This window comes from Trichomycterus rosablanca, chromosome 21 (genome assembly GCF_030014385.1).
Source record: "Trichomycterus rosablanca isolate fTriRos1 chromosome 21, fTriRos1.hap1, whole genome shotgun sequence".
NCBI classification, from domain to species: Eukaryota; Metazoa; Chordata; class Actinopteri; order Siluriformes; family Trichomycteridae; genus Trichomycterus; species Trichomycterus rosablanca.
In genome coordinates this window covers 14,404,332-14,425,038 of record NC_086008.1, presented here as the reverse complement: position 1 = coordinate 14,425,038, position 20,707 = coordinate 14,404,332, and the positions used below count along the sequence as shown (strand labels likewise).

Genomic DNA, 20,707 nt, shown 5'->3' with positions numbered 1-20,707 from the left:
ATATATATATATATATATATATATATATATAATATTAAATAAATAAATATAAAGGGGGAAAAATCACATCCCTTAACCACAGCGAATGTGAAGGTGGGGCCACCAACTTCCAGCTCAAGAGGATCCTTCGCCTGGCTAACAATAATGCAAAAGCTATAGCATCACGGTCCCCAGTTGCACAAGTGGGGGTGGCATCCGGTTCGCCAAAAATTAGGGTTAGGGTTCAATTTATAATCAAACGCCCTAGACAGGGTAGTGAAAATGTCTACCCAAAACATATGGTATAAACCTGCAGGATCTGAGTTGCTTCGTGGGCAGGTGGAGTTAGTATTTGAAAAATGTTAGCTGGCATGCTAGCGGGTTGTGCCACCTCAGCCCATTGGTTTGAATGGCCTGAGGCTAACCGTGTTAGCTTAGTAAGCAAAAAATGCGGTGGCATAATCACCGTAATCGCTGTCTAAATAATTGTAAGTGTGTCTAAATAATCTGCCTTATGAGTTTGGTGTTTTATTGCAATCCTACTTAGGCAGCCGCCTAGATAGGCAATAGGCAGCAAGGCAGCATACTAGGTATAAGTGGAAAGTGATTTAAACAATAAGGAATTGATGTACACGGTTGTATCTTGGTCTGTGTTTGTTACAGGGAGCTTTCCCACGTGTTCAGTAAACTAGTCCTTCACGGTTGAGCTCGTCCATCTCGGAGGTCAGTACACGCTTCCTCTCCTATTGACCCGAGGATGTTGTGGCAGGTATAGGACCCAGCTGAGGTCTGCATGGTGACAAAGGTCATCAACCTCCCCAAAGGTCTTGTCATGCTAAGCCACAATCCATTGTCGGGCAGTGTTGGTGTAAGTTGATATTCTCTCAGAAGCGCTCATCAAGCCGGCCAGGCGATGATAATCAGGCGAGATTCCGGGATTATCTTTTACTTCTTATGTAGCCAGGATTGATCTAGAAGGAGTGATCTTTAGCCACCACCTTTGCTAGCATGTGTGTATTATATTTATACAGTGTTACCTTGTAACTCGACGTTCCCTGTACTCGAAATCTTCGAAAGTCAATGCCCTTTGTCTAGAAAATGTACCCTTAAAATCGACGTGTGTGCGACTGTAGCTTCATTCAGCTACACATTCAGCAGCATAAAATCAGAACCGCTGCTTACCTGAGCTTCTCTTCTTCAAATTGAGACCAAATCTATATCCATGTGTTGTTACATTAGGAATATGAACCACTTCCTTGTTTCTACACTCACTGTCCATTTTATCAGCTCCACTTACCATATAGAAGCACTTTGTAGTTCTACAATTACTGACTGTTACTTCAATGGTCATTATATTATTTAGATGGTGGATTATTCTCAGCACTGCAGTGACACTGACATGGTGGTGGTGTGATAGTGTGTGTTGTGCTGGTATGAGTTTAAATACCGTGTCCACTCATTGTTCACTCTATTAGACACTCCTACCTAGTTGGTCCACATTGTAGACGTAAATTCAGAGACGATCGCTCATCTATTGCTGCTGTTTGAGTTGGTCATCTTCAAGACCTTCATCAGTGGTCACAGGACGCTGCCCACGAGGCGCTGTCGGCTGGATGTTTTTGGTTGGTGGACTATTCTCAGTCCATCAGTGCTGCTGTTTCTTATTCACTCATACCAGCACAACATACACTAACACCACCACCACCATGTCAGTGTAGTGGTTCTGGGAGAGTCCTTACCATTGAAGAACAGCATGAAAGGGGGCTAACAAAGCATGCAGAGAAACAGATGGACTACAGTCAGTAATTGTAGAACTACAAAGTGCTTCTATATGGTAAGTGGAGCTGATAAAATGGACAATCAGTGTAGAAACAAGGAGGTGGTTTTAATGTTATGGCTGATCAGTGTATATATATTGTCTATGATCAATAATCAAATATACCAAACTCCTCTAATGAGTCCCCTATAAAACAGCCCAGTAGTCTACGTTCCCTAGAAGTGTAACCTCTGGTCTTGTTCCAATTCAATTCATAATAAGGGAGACTCTTCTCCTTGGCGGAAGCACCACAAATCATAAGCGAACGAAATGCCATAAATGTGTCATGAAGTACTTTAATGCACTCCTAATGCACTTCTCCCAGCACCTCTAGGACGGATTTAATAACAGAGTGAGGAAAGGGCACGTCGAGCTGCTGAAGTCATTCTTGCCATGAATCCCATCTACATATTGCTGTACGGCTGTGAGATTTAATAGCAAAACATTCCCAGAATGTTCAAATTAAATATAGACTTCATTTTTTTAACATTCATTTATTGTCTGTTTTAGCACCGGTTCATTCCAGTTAGGGTCGCCGTGGCCCGTGGGTCTGAAAGGCAGGAAACACCCCGGACAGGTGCCGAGACATTTACTGTATTACCGTCTCCAAAACTTGAGCAATATTAAAGTGTATCATATTTGATACATGCAGTTTAGAGATCTCTACCTCATCAGTATGGATATTGTTTTCCTGATAAACCTGGTGTGTATAATTAGATACATGTCTTCTGCCCCCCCGGTTGATTATTTATCTACTATGTACTGCATGCGTTAGGTTAAAAAATTGTTAGGTTAAAAAAAACTATAAGTACTTGATGTTTTGTTGTAAGATCATGTGGAATATGTGTATCAGGGCAGTTGTAGCCTAACGGTTAAGGTACTGGACTAGTAAGCAGAAGGTTGCTGGCTCACACCCCACCACTGTCAGGTTGCACTGTTGGGCCCTTGAGCAAGGCCCTTAACCCTTTGCTTAGATTGTATACTGTAAGTCACTTTGGGTAAAAGCGTCTGCTAAATGCTGAAAACGTAAAATGTAAATGTATCAAATTGTATACATCAGGTATATAAGGTCATTATTAGTAAATTGTCATTTTTTTTTAATGCATTTTATGCATTATAAATTCCATATAGCAACATACACTTTGATTACTGATGTAAACTAAATGTTTAAATGTTATGATTAAACAGAATTAGAATAGAAATTGACATATTTATATCTTATATAATAGTTTTTATATATGCAACCTGCTGATTCCGAGGATGGGATATGTGCATTTGGTGGCACACTGTAACAGTAACAGTAATCACACATGGAACACTTGAACTTTGCTCAAACCTACACTGTTTTTAAAATTTTTGTGGAGTTTATGGGATCCAAAGGTTTTTAGGACCCCAGTTATTCTTCTACATGTTTTAAATAACTTGAGTCCAACAAGTAAAGGCAAGAGTGGCTCTATTGTCAGTTCAGCGCTATACAAGTGCATATTGAAATGAAACAACGTTCCTCCAGGATCAGGGTGCACATGCACTATTGTGCAAAGATGCAAGTAATACAGTCACTGAGTAGTTGTATGTGTTGAAGTTGTCATAGTCCAGGGAACAAGACTGTGTTGGTTGTGTGTGTGTATGTATATGTGTGTGTGTGTGGGTGTGAGAGTATTTATGTGTCACAGTGTGCGTATGTGTGCACTTTAAGTATGCATGTACTGTATTTGTGTGTTAGTTTGTGTGTGTGCGTACGTGTGTATATATGTGTGTGTGTGCATGAGTGAGCATAATTGTTTGTCAGAATCTGAGTGTGTTAGTTTACACATGTATATGTGTGTGTGTATGTGCATGTAAGTTTGTGAATGAGTGTGTATATGTGTGACATTGTGTGTCACAAAGTGTGTGTGTGTGTGTATTTTTTATATATATATATATATATATATATATATATATATATATATATATATATATATATATATATATATATATATATATACACACACACAGTGGAGGAAATAAGTATTTGATCCCCTGCTGATTTTGTAAGTTTACCCCCTTACAAAGACTTGAACAGTCTATAATTTTTATGGAAGGTTTATTTTAACAGAGAGAGACAGAATATCAACAAAAAATCCAGAAAAAAAACATTAAATAAAAGTTATACATTAATTTGTATTTAATTAAGGGAAATAAGTATTTGATCCCCTACCAACCAGCAAGAATTCTGACCCCCACAGACCCATGAGGCACACAAATTAGTCCTGTCCCTGTATAAAAGACTCCTGTCACAGAATCAGTTTCTTCCATTCAAATCTCTCGACCACCATGGGCAAGACCAAAGAGCTATCAAAGGACGTCAGGGACAAGATTGTAGACCTGCACAAGGCTGGAATGGGCTACAAGACCATCAGCAAGAAGCTTGGTGAGAAAGAGACCACTGTTGGTGCGATAATTCGAAAATGGAAGAAATACAAGATCACAGTCAATCACCCTCACTCTGGAGCTCCATGCAAGATCTCACCTGGTGGGGTAAGAATGATTCTGAGAAAGGTGAGGTCAGTCCAGAATTACTAATCTGAGAATAAGGTGCAAAAACAATGCAATATTGTGCAAAGATGCAAGTAATATAGTCACTAGTATGAGTTGTCAGAACCCAGGGAACAAGACTGTGTTGATTGTGAATGAGTTTTTGTGTCTGTTAGTGTATGTACACTGATCAACCATAACATTAAAACCCACCTCCTTTAAAAAAAAAACCATTAATCGCGATTAACTATATGAAATTCTGAGAGTAATCGCTATTACAATTTTTAATCGTTTGACAGCCCTAATATATATATGTTACCGTAAAATGTGTCAGGATCTAAGTGTGTGTGTGTGCGTATGTTAGTTGTGTGTCACAGTGTGTGTGTGTGCATGTGAGAGTTGTAATATGCGTCAGGATGTAAGTGTGTGTGTGTGCGTATGTTGTGTGTCACAAAGTGTGTGTATGCATGTGAGAGTTGAGTGTTAGTTTGTGTATGTGTGAGTGTGTGTGTGTATATATATACATGTCTAAATGTAATATGCGTCAGGATCTAAGTGTGTGTGGGAGTTTGTGAGTGTGTTTGTAGCGTGCGTATGATTGTGTTGGTGTGTGTATGTGTGTGTTTCTGTGCGTGTATGTTTGTAGTGTGCGTACGATTTAGTGTTAGTGTATGTGGCTGTGTGTGTTTGTGTGAGTGTGTTTGTATGGGTGTACATACAGTATGTGTGTGTAATTGTGTTTAGTGTGTGTGTGTATATACAGTATATATGTGTAAGGGTAATATGCATCAGGATCTTAGTGTGTGTGGGTGTATGCATACATGGAAGTTTGTGAGTGTGTGTGTGTCAGTGTGCGTGCGAGTATGTGTTTGTAGTGTGCGTATGATTGTGTTGGTGTGTGTGTTTCTATGTGTGTGTTTCTGTGCCTGTAGTGTGTGTATGAGTAGTGTTAGTGTATGTGTCTGTGAGTGTGTTTGTATGGGTGTATATACAGTATGTGTGAGTGTAATCGTGTTTTGTGTGTGTGTGTGTCCGAGTCCATCAGTTCAGATTGAGTTCAGGAGTCTGGCTGATGGAATGGAGGATTATGGCTTGTGGAATGAAGCTGTTGCAAAAGCATACTGAGAGCAAAAAATGCAAAAAAGCCTGATGTATCAAATATGATACAAAACAAATTTATTATTTATTTATTGTATTTGATAGGAGGTCACAATTATTTTGTGTTTTTTTACAGTGTTAAGCAATAGTGAAATATTTAAAATATTTAATAACCCTAATTCAGTGCAGTCTGCTATTTTGAAGAACTAAGACAAAGACAAATAGCTAAGGAGCGGGATCACGGGGGTTAAACTGCTGGGGGTATGCTTGGCCCAGAGAGGTGTGGAAGGACATAACTGGGCTCTCAGCAGTCCCCCGAGCTTACTGTTTTTACACAGGCTAAGCTTTGGCACTTTTTTGAATCCTCGGAAGCTCTGAGCTACACGGCAGTGTTAAAAGGCCAGTAAGAACGGAGATATTGAGTGTTAGCAGAAGAAGCTACTTCAGGGGGTTGAATCTGCCCGAGTGCTAAAAATCCTGCAGATCGATGTTCCTGTACTGGTTACCGAACCTGCTGAAGGTAATTCATTGTTTGGGTGCATTAACTGAGTACCTGGTTGCCAGGGTACACTCTCAATCTGGCAATTTAAGTAGCTTCAACTCTCTTGAGGGCAGGTCTTTGGGAGGAAACCGGAGCACCCGGAGGAAACCCACACGAACAACTCGAATTGAACCCAGGCCCTTCTTGCTGTGAGTCAAGTCACGAGTCTTTAGGCTAGAGTCCAAGTCAAGTCACGAGTCTTTAGGCTAGAGTCCAAGTCAGGTCACGAGTCTTTAGGCTAGAGTCAGAGTCAAGTCACGAGTCTTTAGGCTAGAGTCCGAGTCAAGTCACGAGTCAATATAATATACACAAAACATATATTCTGTGGCCACTATCTGCAAAACTGTTCCCTTTTTGGTGGTTGTCTTTATCGTCTGTAGCCACCACATGCAAAACTGTTCCCTTTTTGGTGGTTGTCTAAATCGTCTGTGGCCAACACCTGCAAAACCAATCGTCTGTGGCCACTATCTGCAAATCTGTTCCCTTTTTGGTGGTTGTCTAAATCGTCTCTGGCCAACACCTGCAAAACTGTTCCCTTTTTGGTGGTTGTCTTAATCGTCTGTGGCCAGTACCTGCAAAACCAATCGTCTGTGGCCACTTTCTGCAAATCTGTTCCCTTTTTGGTGGTTGTCTTAATCGTCTGTGGCCACTATCTGCAAAACCAATCGTCTGTGGCCACCACCTACAAAACTGTTCCCTTTTTGATTTCTTAAATCTTTTGATTATATCATGCCCTGTAGAGGGAGAATTATGCAAATTCCTTCAGATCGTTCTTAAGGTACGTTTGTTGACAACCTGGTGATCGTCTGGCCATCTTTGCTCCTTAGAATCAAGAATCAGTCTTTCATGGTTTACTGTGTGGAATATTGGTCTATTTTTTTTTCTCCGCACCCGTCACTTAAGGGCAAACCTGCGGAAGTCTATTCGACTATATTTTGCTCAGCGTGACATCTCATTTATTCTCCCTAATCGTGAATTCTTTTTACACACCCTTCCCTTAGCTTGCCAGAATCTCCCCCCTCCCCTTCTTCCCTTCCCTTCCCTTACCATCCCTGCCATTTTTATCGGGGTGGGACCGCTCTGTTCGGGTCAGCGCCTCAGAGCAACAGTATTCGCGGAGGGAGGGAGGCAGGGAGGGAGTCGGAGGAGGGGTTTACATCTCAGGCTGGGAGTTTTTTTTCCCCTCCATTTGTTAGAATGCCAGGTCGTCGCGCTGCTCCAATGGTGTGGGCGAAGATAATGGGTCCTGCGCTGACTCCCACTCATTACGCACTCGGTAGCTCTGACCTTGCTCGGGGGCTCGAGATGGACCCTGTGTGAGGAAGTGTGCCGGGGGAGGGAAGGGTCTGCGGATGGTGCGCTGACTGGCGATGCTGCAGTGACCCCAAAAACCCTCGCGTTTGAAGGTAGTGTTGAATGGGTTGGGTTTGTTCGGAATGTCTCGGACGTATTATGCCGCTGTATGCATGGATTGACACTTATGCAAGAGCGGACCACTTCTTTTTACCTGCACCAGTCCGGTTTATAAGGAGAGCCGCTTTGAGCATAGAGAGTCACGCATCGATATCCATTATCCCCCGTCTCTGTGCAGACGCTACACACAGACAAGTCGACACGGGTCAAAATTGCGGCGGTTGTGATAAATCCCTCCAACCCTCAGACTTGCCGATAAGTCTCCATGCTAGGTCGTTGGCAAGCCTAAGAAATCAGCACTGATGGGCTAGCTTGCTTTACCGCTGTGCCACCCAAGCGGAAAGCATGGGTCTGGAAAACGTGAGGGGCTGCATCATCAATCCCACGAGGGCACTTACAAAATGCAAAACTAAGGACGCTTGGGTGATCCTTGCTGCTGGTGCAAGTGCAGGCTTTGCGAGTGGTGGCCACAGACGATAAAGACAACCACCAAAAAGGGAACGGGGTGCATTTCCCAAAACGTTTGTAATGCTAAGTACTTCGTAACCTCATACTTAAGAACATTCTTAAATTTACGAGTGTTTCTCGAAACCCCTCGTAACAAACGTAGTACTTAAAATTGTTCGAAAATTACAAGTAGTCTGCAAATCTGTTCCCTTTTTGGTGGTTGTCTTAATCGTCTTTGGCCACCACCAGCAAATCCGCTCCCTTTTTGGTGGTTGTCTTAATCGTCTATGGCCACCACCTGCAAATCCGCTCCCTTTTTGGTGGTTGTCTTAATCGTCTTTGGCCACCACCAGCAAATCCGCTCCCTTTTTGGTGGTTGTCTTAATCGTCTTTGGCCACCACCTGCAAATCCGCTCCCTTTTTGGTGGTTGTCTTAATCGTCTTTGGCCACCACCAGCAAATCTGCTCCCTTTTTGGTGGTTGTCTTAATCGTCTTTGGCCACCACCAGCAAATCCGCTCCCTTTTTGGTGGTTGTCTTAATCATCTGTGGCCGCTAACTGCAAAATCGTTCCCTATTTGGTGGTTGTCTTGGTTGTCTGTTGCCACCATCTGCAAAACCGTTTCCTTTTTGGTGGTTGTTTGCAAAACAGTTTTGGTGGTTGTCTTAATTGTCTCTGGCCATCACCAGCAAAATCGTTCCCTTTTTGGTGTTTGTCTGCAAAACCGTTCCCTTTTTGGTGGTTGTCTGCAAAACCGTTCCCTTTTTGGTGGTTGTCTTAATCGTCTGTGGCCACCACCTTCCAAACCCTTCCCTTTTTGATATTTGTCTTAATCGTCTGTGGCCACCACCTTCCAAACCCTTCCCTTTTTGATATTTGTCTTAATCGTCTGTGGCCACCACCTTCCAAACCCTTCCAAACCCTTCCCTGCAAAACCATTCCCTTTTTGGTGGTTGTCTGCAAAACCATTCCCTTTTTGGTGGTTGTCTGCAAAACCGTTCCCTTTTTGATAGTTGTCTTAATTGTCTGTGGCCACCACCTTCCAAACCCTTCCCTGCAAAACCGTTCCCTTTTTGGTGGTTGTCCTAATCGTCTCTGGCCATCACCAGCAAAACCGTTCCCTTTTTGGTGGTTGTCTGCAAAACCGTTCCCTTTTTGGTGGTTGTCTGCAAAACCGTTCCCTTTTTGATAGTTGTCTTAATCATCTGTGGCCACCACCTTCCAAACCCTTCCCTTTATGGTGGTTGTCTTAATCGTCTCTGGCCTCCACCTGCAATACCGTTCCCTTTTTGGTGGTTGTCTTGCTGTTGCTTCTGCAGTGTACCCGTTGTCACCTCCATTGCACCAAAATAGGTGCAATCGATACGCAATCGCTTATGCTTCCTAAAGGGACAGATTGATATCTGTAGCTCAGTGGTTACGGTAATTGACTAGTAATCAAAACGTTGTTGGTTCGAGTCCCGAAGCTTTAACACATCTAGTAAAGTTTCAGCTGATACCCTGGAACACTTTTGTAGAAGAAACAGCATTACCGCCTGTTATGATGCCACATTTTCAGTTGCTGGGTATTTTTTTTTACCCAGCATCCTGTTAGGTTACGTTCAGAGCACTAAAGCACTAAATACCCAGGCAGCGAAGCCGGCGGAGTAGACCTCGGCTAACCGTAATGCATTAGGCACTTGGGCTCTTAACCTTCCTCAATAACAGAAATATTAGCCTGGTATGTTAATGTTTTTTCCCAAGGTTTCCATGGCTGCCACACTCCTCGGCACGGCGCAACAAAAGGGTTGATAGCATAACCGTACTATCCATACGCTATTAGCGAAATGGGAACTAAACATCTCACAGTTCCAGAATATGACAGATAATGTCACATGGCCCGTCACTTTTTTCTGTGAGTACGAGTGGGCAGTATTCCCTGGAGCCGTGTTTAGAAAGCTGCACGGGGGAGGCCACTCAGAACCGCCGGGTCCGATGTGGTCGTCATTAGTATTCGAAAAGCTTTCCCCCCCACACGCGCGCGCGACCATTTTGCTAATTGGCTTGTGTTTTTTTTTAAGTTGGGAGGTGATGGGTAATGTGAGTACGCAGTGTGATACGATCAACTAAGAGCAGAAAACTGAAGTTTATATTATTTATATACCTGTATTATTAATCAGTAGTAGCTTAGTGGCTACGGTACTGTTAATGTAGTAGTAATCAGAAGGTTGCTGTTTTAAACCCTGCCACTACCAAGTTGCCACTGTTGGGCCCTCAATTGGTCACAACTGTAAGTAGCTTTGGTTAAAAGTGTCCGCTAAATACCATTATATACCCTATTTACCTTATATACAGTACATATTTGCACATTCTGTACCCTCTTAGACTCTACACATACTTATTATTGTTTATATATTTATTATTAGTATTTATTTATATAATACATACCTAACTGTTCTTATTTACATATTAGCTAGCTAGCTCTATCTATCTATCTATCTATCTATCTATATATATATCTATATATCTATCTATCTATCTAGTTTGTTATCTATCTATCCATCTATCTATCTATTTAGTTAGCTAGCTCTCTCTCAAGTTTGTTAGCTAGCTCTCTGTCTATCTATCTATCTGTCTGTCTGTCTGTCTATCTATCTAGTTTGTTAGCTAGCCCTCTGTCTGTCTGCCTGCCTGTCTGTTTGTCTGTCTGTCTATCTGTCTATCTATCTTGTTAGCTAGGTAGTTCTCTATCCAGTTTGCTAGCTAGCTCTCTGTCTGTCTGTCTGCCTATCTTCCCAGCTATCTATCTATCTATCTATCTATCTATCTATCTATCTATCTATCTATCTATCTATCTATCTATCTATCTATCTATCTATCTATCTAGTTTGTTAGCTAGCTGTCTGTCTGTCTATCTGACTATCTAGTTAGCTAGCTCTCTCTCAAGTTTGTTAGCTAGCTCTCTGTCTGTCTATCTATCTTTTAGCTATCTATCTATCAAGTTAGCTACGTATCTATCAAGTTATCTATCTATCTATCTATCTATCACATTAGCTAGGTCTCTATCTATCTATCTATCTATCTATCTCTCTATCTATCTATCTATTTATCTATCTATCTATCTATCTATCTATCTATCTATCTATCTATCTATCTATCTATCTATCTATCTATCTATCCATCAAGTTAGCTAGGTCTCTATCTATCTATCTATCTATCTATCTATCTATCTATCTATCTATCTATCTATCTATCTATCTATCCATCCATCAAGTTATCTAGGTCTTTATCTATCTATCTATCTATCTATCTATCTATCTATCTATCTATCTATCTATCTATCTATCTATCTATCTATCTATCTATCCATCCATCAAGTTATCTAGGTCTTTATCTATCTATCTATCTATCTATCTATCTATCTATCTATCTATCTATCTATCTATCTATCTATCTATCTATCTATCCATCCATCCATCCATCAAGTTAGCTAGGTCTTTATCTATCTATCTATCTATCTATCTATCTATCTATCTATCTATCTATCTATCTATCTATCTATCTGTCTATCTATCTATCTATCTATCTATCTATCTATCTATCTATCTATCTATCTATCTATCTATTTATCTATCTATCTATCTATCTATCTATCTATCTATCTATCTATCTATCTATCTATCTATCTATCTATCTATCTATCTATCTATCTATCCATCAAGTTAGCTAGGTCTTTATCTATCTATCTATCTCTCTATCTATCTATCTATCTATCTATCTATCTATCTATCTATCTATCTATCTATCTATCTATCTATCCATCAAGTTATCTAGGTCTTTATCTATCTATCTATTTATCTATCTATCTATCTATCTATCTATCTATCTATCTATCTATCTATCTATCTATCTATCTATCTATCCATCAAGTTATCTAGGTCTTTATCTATCTATCTATCTATCTATCTATCTATCTATCTATCTATCTATCTATCTATCTATCTATCTATCTATCTATCTATCTATCCATCAAGTTAGCTAGGTCTCTATCTATCTATCTATCAAGTTAGCTAGGTATCTATCTATCTATCACATTAGCTAGGTCTCTATCTATCTATCTATCTATCTATCTATCTATCTATCTATCTATCTATCTATCTATCCATCCATCAAGTTAGCTAGGTCTCTATCTATCTATCTATCTATCTATCACATTAGCTAGGTCTCTATCTATCTATCTATCTATCTATCTATCTATCTATCTATCTATCTATCTATCTATCTATCTATCTATCTATCTATCCATCCATCAAGTTAGCTAGGTCTCTATCTATCTATCTATCTATCTATCTATCTATCTATCTATCTATCAAGTTAGCTAGGTATCTATCTATCTATTAAGTTACCTATCTATCTATCTATCTATCTATCTATCTATCTATCTATCTATCTATCTATCTATCTATCTATCTATCCATCCATCTATCCATCTATCCATCCATCAAGTTAGCTAGGTCTCTATCTATCTATCTATCTATCTATCTATCTATCTATCTATCTATCTATCTATCTATCTATCTATCTATCTATCTATCCATCTATCCATCTATAAGTTAGCTAGGTATCTATCTATCAAGTTAGCTAGCTCTCTATCTATCTGTCAATTTAGCTAGCTTTCTATCTATCAAGTTAGCTAGGTCTCTATCTATCTTCTAATATCAAACAAAATCCACTCTAGATACTAATATAAAAAAATTGTAACTGGCTTTAATATAAAACAAATTATCACTAATTGGGAAGATTCCTTGCAACAAATAGCATTTTTTGTAAAGGGACAACAATTTATGGGGACAAAATAAGTAAACACCTAAAGAGAAAAAGCTGCAGAACATTTAACAATACAATCAGTACAAATGGCTTTAGGAGTACTTCGGAAAACTGCTGTCACTGAACATAGTCCGTCACTGCAAAACGCTTATTGATGTATTTATTTTTGCTATTTTATTAATCCCAATTTAGTGTCCCAATTTCATGGCTGCTAGGGGGCATCCAGTGGACCGGTAGCGGAGCGCAGGTAAAAAGCTTGTTTTTATTATATTTTTATTTATTTATTTAATTTGCAGTAGACGTTTTAACACTAACATTGCCAACAACTGTTTTTCAACATGTTACTAGTAATTTGTGACACTCCCACATGAAAAGTGTTGTTTTTAGAAAGTATACACATTAAACTAACAAAAGATTTAAAAAATAACTCCTTGCAAGGGTAAACTTTTCTGTGTGCATTTAATCTTTTAAAATATGGGAGTTTTGCCATTTTAATTTTTTGAACCTGTTCCTTTAAGAAGGCTGGGGGCGGAGCTACTGAGGACGTCTACACAAGGAGCATATCCTGATTAACAGGAAGAGGAGATAAAAGGCGGGAAAAAGAAGAAAGAAAAAGTTTGGAGTGTTTTGGGTTTGTTTGGATCAATGCCCAAAAGACTCCAATTTTTACAATAAAAACGGACAATGAGATGGCAGTCACGAGGAACAAGCGGGGTGGAGAGGACTTAAGTCCATGCATTGCATTGCTAAGGACTTTTTTTTTTTCTTTAATTTTTGCGTTTGGGATATATTTTCTGCATTTTGGAAAAAATTTTAATAATAAAAAATAATTAAAAGCATTTTTTAAAATATTCTTTTAAAATTTTTATTAATAAAATAATTAAGAGCATTTTTTTTAATTAATTCCAAAATCATTTTAAATTTTTTTATTAATAATAAGATAATTCAAAGCAATTTTTAAATTAATTTTTAAATAATTTTTAAAATAATTTTATTAATAATAAAAATAATTAAAATAAATTTTATAATTAATTTTAAAAAAAAAAATTTATTTCATTAATAATAAAAATAATTAAAAGCAATTTGTAATTAATTTTTAAAGAATTTTTTTAATAATTGTATTAGTAATAAATAATAATTAAAAGCCATTTTTGTATTATTTTAAAACATTTTTTAAAATAATTTTATTAATAATAAAATAATTAAAAGCAATTTTTAAATTAATTTAAAAATAATTTTATTAATAATAAAATATAATTAAAAGCATTTTTTAATTAATTTAAATTTTTTTTTATTAATAATAAAATTGACTTCTCTTAAAATAAAGTGTCTTAATAATAAAATATAGTGTCTTAATCCTTATTCCTTACTAACAAATAAACCCCAGCAAAACTAGCATCCCCGGCACCCTTTTGTCTGCAAAAAAGAAAAAAAAACACATTCAGGTGCATGCCGGCCTCAAATAGCGACATCAAAAGCAGATGAGAGCTCGAGAAATCAAGATACCGTACAAAGCTCCAGCATTTTCACCACAGCAACCCCCGGCGCCGAGGCCAAGCCCGGTTTGAAACCGTCTCTGATTGTTGGCCTTGTTGAATCTCTGTCATCTTGCCTTTAATAGCTGTGATCAAATGTGTGCCTCGCGAGAGGAGACCGCGGGGAAGAGAATGTCCCCCGAATTGGCACAGCACGCCTGCCAGCTATTCAATTCAATTTCAATCCAATTTCATTTGTATAGCACTTTTAACAACGGCCATTGTTGCAAAGCAGCTTTAGAGAAATCCGGGTTTAGATCTCTGATGAGAAAGTCAAAGGCAAAAAAAAAATGTCACATAACAAAATCCTCAAGGGGGGCAATCAAATTATTATAATAAATAGTAGATTTTGATATTATGTGCATGGAAATTATAGAAACACACAATCCAATAGTATTGATTGTGTGGAAATGTACAGAGTGTTGGGTATGAGAACATTTGAACCGGAGATATTTCATGTTTTATCTGCTTAACTTCATTTCATGTATTAATAAACATCCATTCCTGCATTTCAGGCCTGCATCACATTCCAAATAAAGGTGGGACGGGGTCAATTTAGAGCTAGTAATGAGGTGAAAAAACTAAATAATAATGTGATTTCAAACAGGTGATTGTAATCATGGTTTGGTACAACAGCAGCATCCATAAGTAACAGAGTTACATGCACAAATGCCACTTAAAACTTGACTGTGCAAAAAAGAAGCCTTATGTTAAGCATGTCCAGAAGCGGCGTCGACTTCTCTGTGCTCTGAGGCATCCAGGATGGACCATCACACAGTGGAAACGTGTATTGTGGTCAGATGAATCAGCATTCCAGTGAAGACAAAAAGGACCATCCAGACTGTTATCAGGAACAAGTCCAAAAGACAGGGTGTGTCATGGTATGGGGGTGTGTCAGTGCCCTTGGCGAAGGTCATTTACACTTCTGTGATGCAGCATTTATGCAGAAAAGTACATTAAGACCCTAGAGCAACATGTGCTGCCTTCAAGACGTCGTCTTTTCCAGGGTAGATGATGCAAAACCACATGCTGCACACATTACAAAGGCATGGCTGCAGAAGAAGAGGGTACGGGTACTGGACTGGCCCGCCTGCAGTCCTGACCTGTCCCCAATAGAGAATGTGTGGAGAATTTTGAAACGAGGACCCCGTAATGTTGCACATCTTAAGACGTGATTGCAGGAAGAACGGGACAAAATAAAAGCTGCTTGGTGTCCTCGGTGCCGAAACGTCTTTTAAGTGGTAAATGCTTTACTGTCCCAACGTTTTTTGGAATGTGTCGCAGGCCTGAAATGCATTTGTAATGGTTTGATTGCATCCTACACGTAGAGAAAAAAACAAGGTCTGAATAAATCAAAGCGACACAAAAGCACAGCGCCCAGAATGAACCCCGACCAAAATCCTGCCCTCGTCTGCATCTTTGCTATGCGCTCGGCTTCATTCATTAACGACAGAGCCCGGCCTGTTCTTATTTCTTTTTTTCTCCCCTCGTTGACTCTGTAAGCAGAAGAGGTCTGTTTGGCAGACAACCCCCCTCGGCGCGAGAGCACTTGATTAATGATCTGGAAAACGCTTCGCCTTTTCAGCTGATTAAATAAAATCGACTGGAATTTTTGCATTTTATAATAAAGTGAACACACGCATGCTTGACGTGACCCGGAGAAGCTGCTCCGGGGGCAGGATCTATCTGGGTTTTCGCGACAGGCTTGAGAGCGCCGCGTCACCTCATGCAGAAGGAAACGCGGCGTCGCCCCCGGATGACAGTACCTGATGCCCGAATGCACGTAAAAGGACGTAGAAGGCTAAAGGAGAAATTGTGTATTTATTTCTTTATTTATTTCTACTGAAGTTTTCAATTTCCCATTATATTATTGACCACTGGGGCATTCTGCATTCAATCTCTCTACCGATGGGGAAGAACGTCCCGGAAGGAAAATGATAAGGATTTTGACAGGGTTGTCAGGTTATTTGTTTCCACGTGTCATGAGTTGTTTTTCTATGTTTTCCTAAATGACACATTGAAGAAAAAGAAAAAAAAACGCTCCCCGGCTAACCTGATAAGAGAGCCGCGTCTCGGCTTGTTGACACTTAAAAATGCAAAAATATTTTAAGCTAAAATGTCAAATTCGTGGCGTCCTTAAAGGTCAGAAATAAATAAGATTATGAAATAAATATGGAGGAACCTGAGATATTTCATGTTTTATCTGCTCAACTTCATTTCATTTATTAATAAACATCCATTCCTGCATTTCAGGCCTGCAACAGCGTTTACCACTGTGTAACGTTGCCATTCCTTTTTACCATACTTAAAAGACGTTTTGGCACCGAGGATACCAAGCAATGCTGATTCATCTGACCACAATACACGTTTCCACTGTGTGATGGTCCATCCTGGATGCCTCAGAGCCTGGAGAAGTCGACGCCGCTTCTGGACATGGTTAACATAAGGCTTCTTTTTCGCACAGTAAAATTTTAAGTGGTATTTGTGCATGTGACTCTGTATTATAGTGCTTGACAAACGTTTGCCAAAGTAATCCCTCACCCATGTGGTTATATCAGCTATTGTTGAGAGGTGGTTCTTGATGCGGTGCCGTCTGAGGGATCGAAGATCACGAGCGTTCAGGTTAAGCTTGCACCCTTGCCCTTTACGCACTAAAATTCCTCCCGATTCCTTGAATAGTTTAATGATATTATGCACTGTAGAGGGAGAAATATGCAAATCCCTTCCAATCTTTTTTTGAGGTTCATTGTTTCTAAAACTCTGATCATCTTTGCTCATCAGAGACTCAGCCTTTCCTGGATGCTGCTTTTGTACCAAACCATGATTACAATCACCTGTTTGGAATCACATCATTATTTAGTTTTTTCACCTCATTACTACTGTAGCTCTAAATTGCCCCCGTCCTAACTTTTTTTTAATGTGTTGCAGACCTGAAATGCAGGAATGGATGTTTATTAATAAAAGAAATGAAGTTGAGCAGATAAAACATGAAATATCTCAGATTCAAACTGTCTGCAATCAAATAAAAGTAAATGTAAGGACACTGTTTTTATTTTATATGCATTTTCATTACTGTCCCAACTTTTTCTGATTTTGGGTTGTACTTCCAGTTAACCTGACTGCATGTCTTTGGACTGTGGGAGAAAACCGGATTGCTCCACCCACAGAACAGCCCAACATTCACATTATTGACAGTATTTAAAGGTGCCCAACAATGGCAACTTGGCAGTATTGGGGCTTAAACCGGCAACCATCTGATTACTAGCCCAGAACTATAACAGGAAAGGCAGAACCACACCCCAGACAGGTTGCCAGTCCATCACAGGGCAAACACACTCATACATTTTATTTCCAGTTAATACTGTGGGAGGAAACCCACACAGACACAGGAAGAACCTGGACTTTTCCACCTGGGAGTTGAACCCATGACCTTCTTGCCAGCGGGTTGAGGGTTAAGAGCCTTGCTCAGCGGCCCAACATTGGCAACTTGGCAGTATTGGGGCTTGAATCGGCAACTTTCTGATTACTTGTCCAGAATCGTAACCGCTGAGCCACCACTGCCCCATTTACCTAAAATTCACTTGTCAGACGTACATACAGTTGTGAGGTCAGACCAGATGTTGAGGGAGAAGTCTGGACAGGCGTAGGCGTTCCTATCCATCCCATTTAATAGGGTTAATGTCCTCATAGCCCTATAGGAGGTCTATCTGAAAACCTAGTGAGCTCTCTACCTAGACAGCATTTTGCTCTCCCAAGAAGAAGGCTGTTTAAATACTTAGATGCCTTAAAATGCTGCCTACTGAGGTGCCTTAATTATAAGCAGTCTATAATATTATGGGTCTGTCTAAAAACCTAGTGAGCTGCCTTGCTGCCTACTGCCTACCTAGTCAGCTGCCTAAGTAGAGAGAAATAAACTGCTTTGAGTTCGATGTCTTATTAGAATCCTCTCTACTTAGGCAGCCACCTAGAGAGGCACTAGGCAGCAAGGCAGCTCACTAGGTTTTCAGACAGACCCAGAGATTTACGCTGACCTTACAAGCGCCCGGCGTTCCTATCGGCGGCACGGATAATTACGGGCGGTTCCCAGCAGCATCGATCACGCCCGGTGCAGATCGTTGCACTTTCAGGGGAGGTCTCTCTTCATCAACATCAAATCCGTCCAAGCGGAAAAACTGCCGTTTCCAAATGATGTTTACACTCGGCCTCTGATGTCTCTGCTTGGTGATATACCCAGTGCAGCGGGCACACTTCCCTCGCCCAGACTGCTGGGGTTGTTCCATTGCTTAATGATCCATCGCTTACATTATGTGCCTGGTACAGACGGACTAAACAGCCGTATAAAGGTCGTATAAGCTGGTTAGGTCTGGAAAATATGCTTTTTTATGTGCTTTAAGTGGTTTTAGGATGGAAATAAAACCCCAAATCAGAAAAAGTTGGGACACTATGGAAAATGCTAATTAAGTAAAAATGCAGACAGGATGAATCTGAGATATTTCATGTTTTATCTGCTTAACTTCATTTCATTTGTTAATAAACATCCATTCCTGCATTTCAGGCCTGCAACACCCGTGATCCTCCATCCCTCAGACGGCACTGCATCAAGAACCGCCACTCAACAATAGCTTATATAACCACACGGGTGAGGGATTACTTTGGCAAACCTTTGTCAAGCACTACAATACAGAGTTACATGCACAAATGCCACTTAATACTTTACTGTGCAAAAACGAAGCCTTATGTTAACCATGTCCAGAAGCGGCGTCGATTTCTCTGGGCTCTGAGGCATCTCGGCTGGACCATCACACGGTGGAAATGTGTATTGTGGTCAGATGAATCAGCACTCCAGGTCTTTGTGCTCCGGACCAACCAGACTGTTATCAGGAACAAGTCCAAAAGTCAGGGTCTGTCATGGTATGGGGTGTGTCAGTGCCCTTGGGAAAGGTCATTTACACCTCATGGCAGCATTAATGCAGAAAAGTACATTGAGATCTTAGAGCAACATGTGCTGCCTTCAAGGCGTCATCTTTCCCAGGGACGTCCGTGCATTTTTCAACAAGACGATGCAAAACCACATTACAACATTACAAGGGCATGGCTGCAGAGGAAGAGGGTACGGGTACTGAACTGGCCTGCCTGTAGTCCTGACCTCTGTTTGCAGGAAGAATGGGACACTAAATCGCTTGGTCTCTTCTGTGCCAAAACATCTTTTAAGTGTGGTGAATAGGAACGGAAACATTATAAAGTGGTAAATGCTTTACTGTCCCAACTTTTTTGGAATGTGTTGCAGGCCTGAAATGCAGGAATGGATGTTTATTAATCATAATAAATGAAATAAAAGTAAATGTAAGAAACTGATTTGGGGTTGTAGATAACACGCATGCTTATCAGCATTTGTTTCACAACTTATACGACTATCAACTATGATGCTAAAAAAGAATCTCTCAATTGGAAGCACCAACAATTTTAAACAATTAAACACCCCTTCCTGCAACTGCTCATTTACCGCGGACCCTTGGAGAGCCCACCTGGCCTGGCTCTGTATTTGAACACGTAATGGCCGAGCAGCGCGCCGCGAATGCTGTGAGACGACGGAATGCCGGGCACGTGTCGGAAAAGCTGCTGCGAGACCCGCTCGGTTAATGGCATCCTGACAAACACCTGCCCGTCCGCGGTTAAATATTTATTCAGCGCGGAGATCTGACATCACCTGGCCTTATCGCTGGATAAACAGCTTATGTAAACACGTCGAGGACGACCCATTCGTAAATAAACCTGCCCTGATGGCAAAAAAAAAACAACGGAGTGCGGGGATGTCAAGGAGCTTGCGGGGCCCTGGTTGGAATCCACACAAACACAACTGGCTGTGTTTGAGGGAGGGAAGGTCGGATGGGGGCTACGATATGCAATAGACGAATACTGGGGTTGGTCCAGATGCCTGGGCAGGTTGGGGAAGGGGAGAGACATAGAGCTTAGCGTGCCTCTCCATACACAATATCGGTGGTTTGCTCGAGGTTTATTATTATTAGTAGTAGTAGTAATAATAATAAAAATGTATTATTATTATTTATTTTTATTTATTTATTTTATTATTATTATTATTTATATTATTTACTATATTATATTATTTATTATATTATGATTTATTTTTATGATTATTATTATTTATTTTTATTTATTTCTTTATTATATTATTATTATTTATTTTTACTTATTTATTTATTATTTATTATTATTTATTATATTATTATTATTATTATTTATTATTTATTTATTATTATTCATCACTGACAGGTGATAAAAAGCGGCGTCTGGTGAACCGGCTCTCCTTGATCATTTGGGGGTCGTGCAAGGGGTAGCGGATTCACAATAATCTACTTACAATAAATTCGTAATCTGGTATCGTTCTAAAACCTTACCCGTCACTCAGCACTTCACAGATGCAGCTTTAGGTCCTTTAAAGCTCCTTAGTACGTGTTAAGCTGGAAGCCCTTCGGCATTCATTAAATCTGACTGTACAGGGTCATCCTTAGGTCCCCCCCGATGGACTATGTTTTACCA

General features: G+C 40.0%; 1 long non-coding RNA gene across 1 annotated transcript in view; it reads left to right on the top strand.

Moving 5' to 3' along the window:
* LOC134335408 (uncharacterized) overlaps positions 1-13,393 on the top strand; it is a 62,840-nt gene extending 49,447 nt beyond the window's left edge. Inside the window, exons 2-3 of the long non-coding RNA XR_010015591.1 lie at positions 12,807-12,861; positions 13,133-13,393. This is a non-coding gene — a long non-coding RNA (uncharacterized LOC134335408). The remainder of the gene's footprint in view (positions 1-12,806; positions 12,862-13,132) is intronic.
* Positions 13,394-20,707: the final 7,314 nt, after the last annotated feature.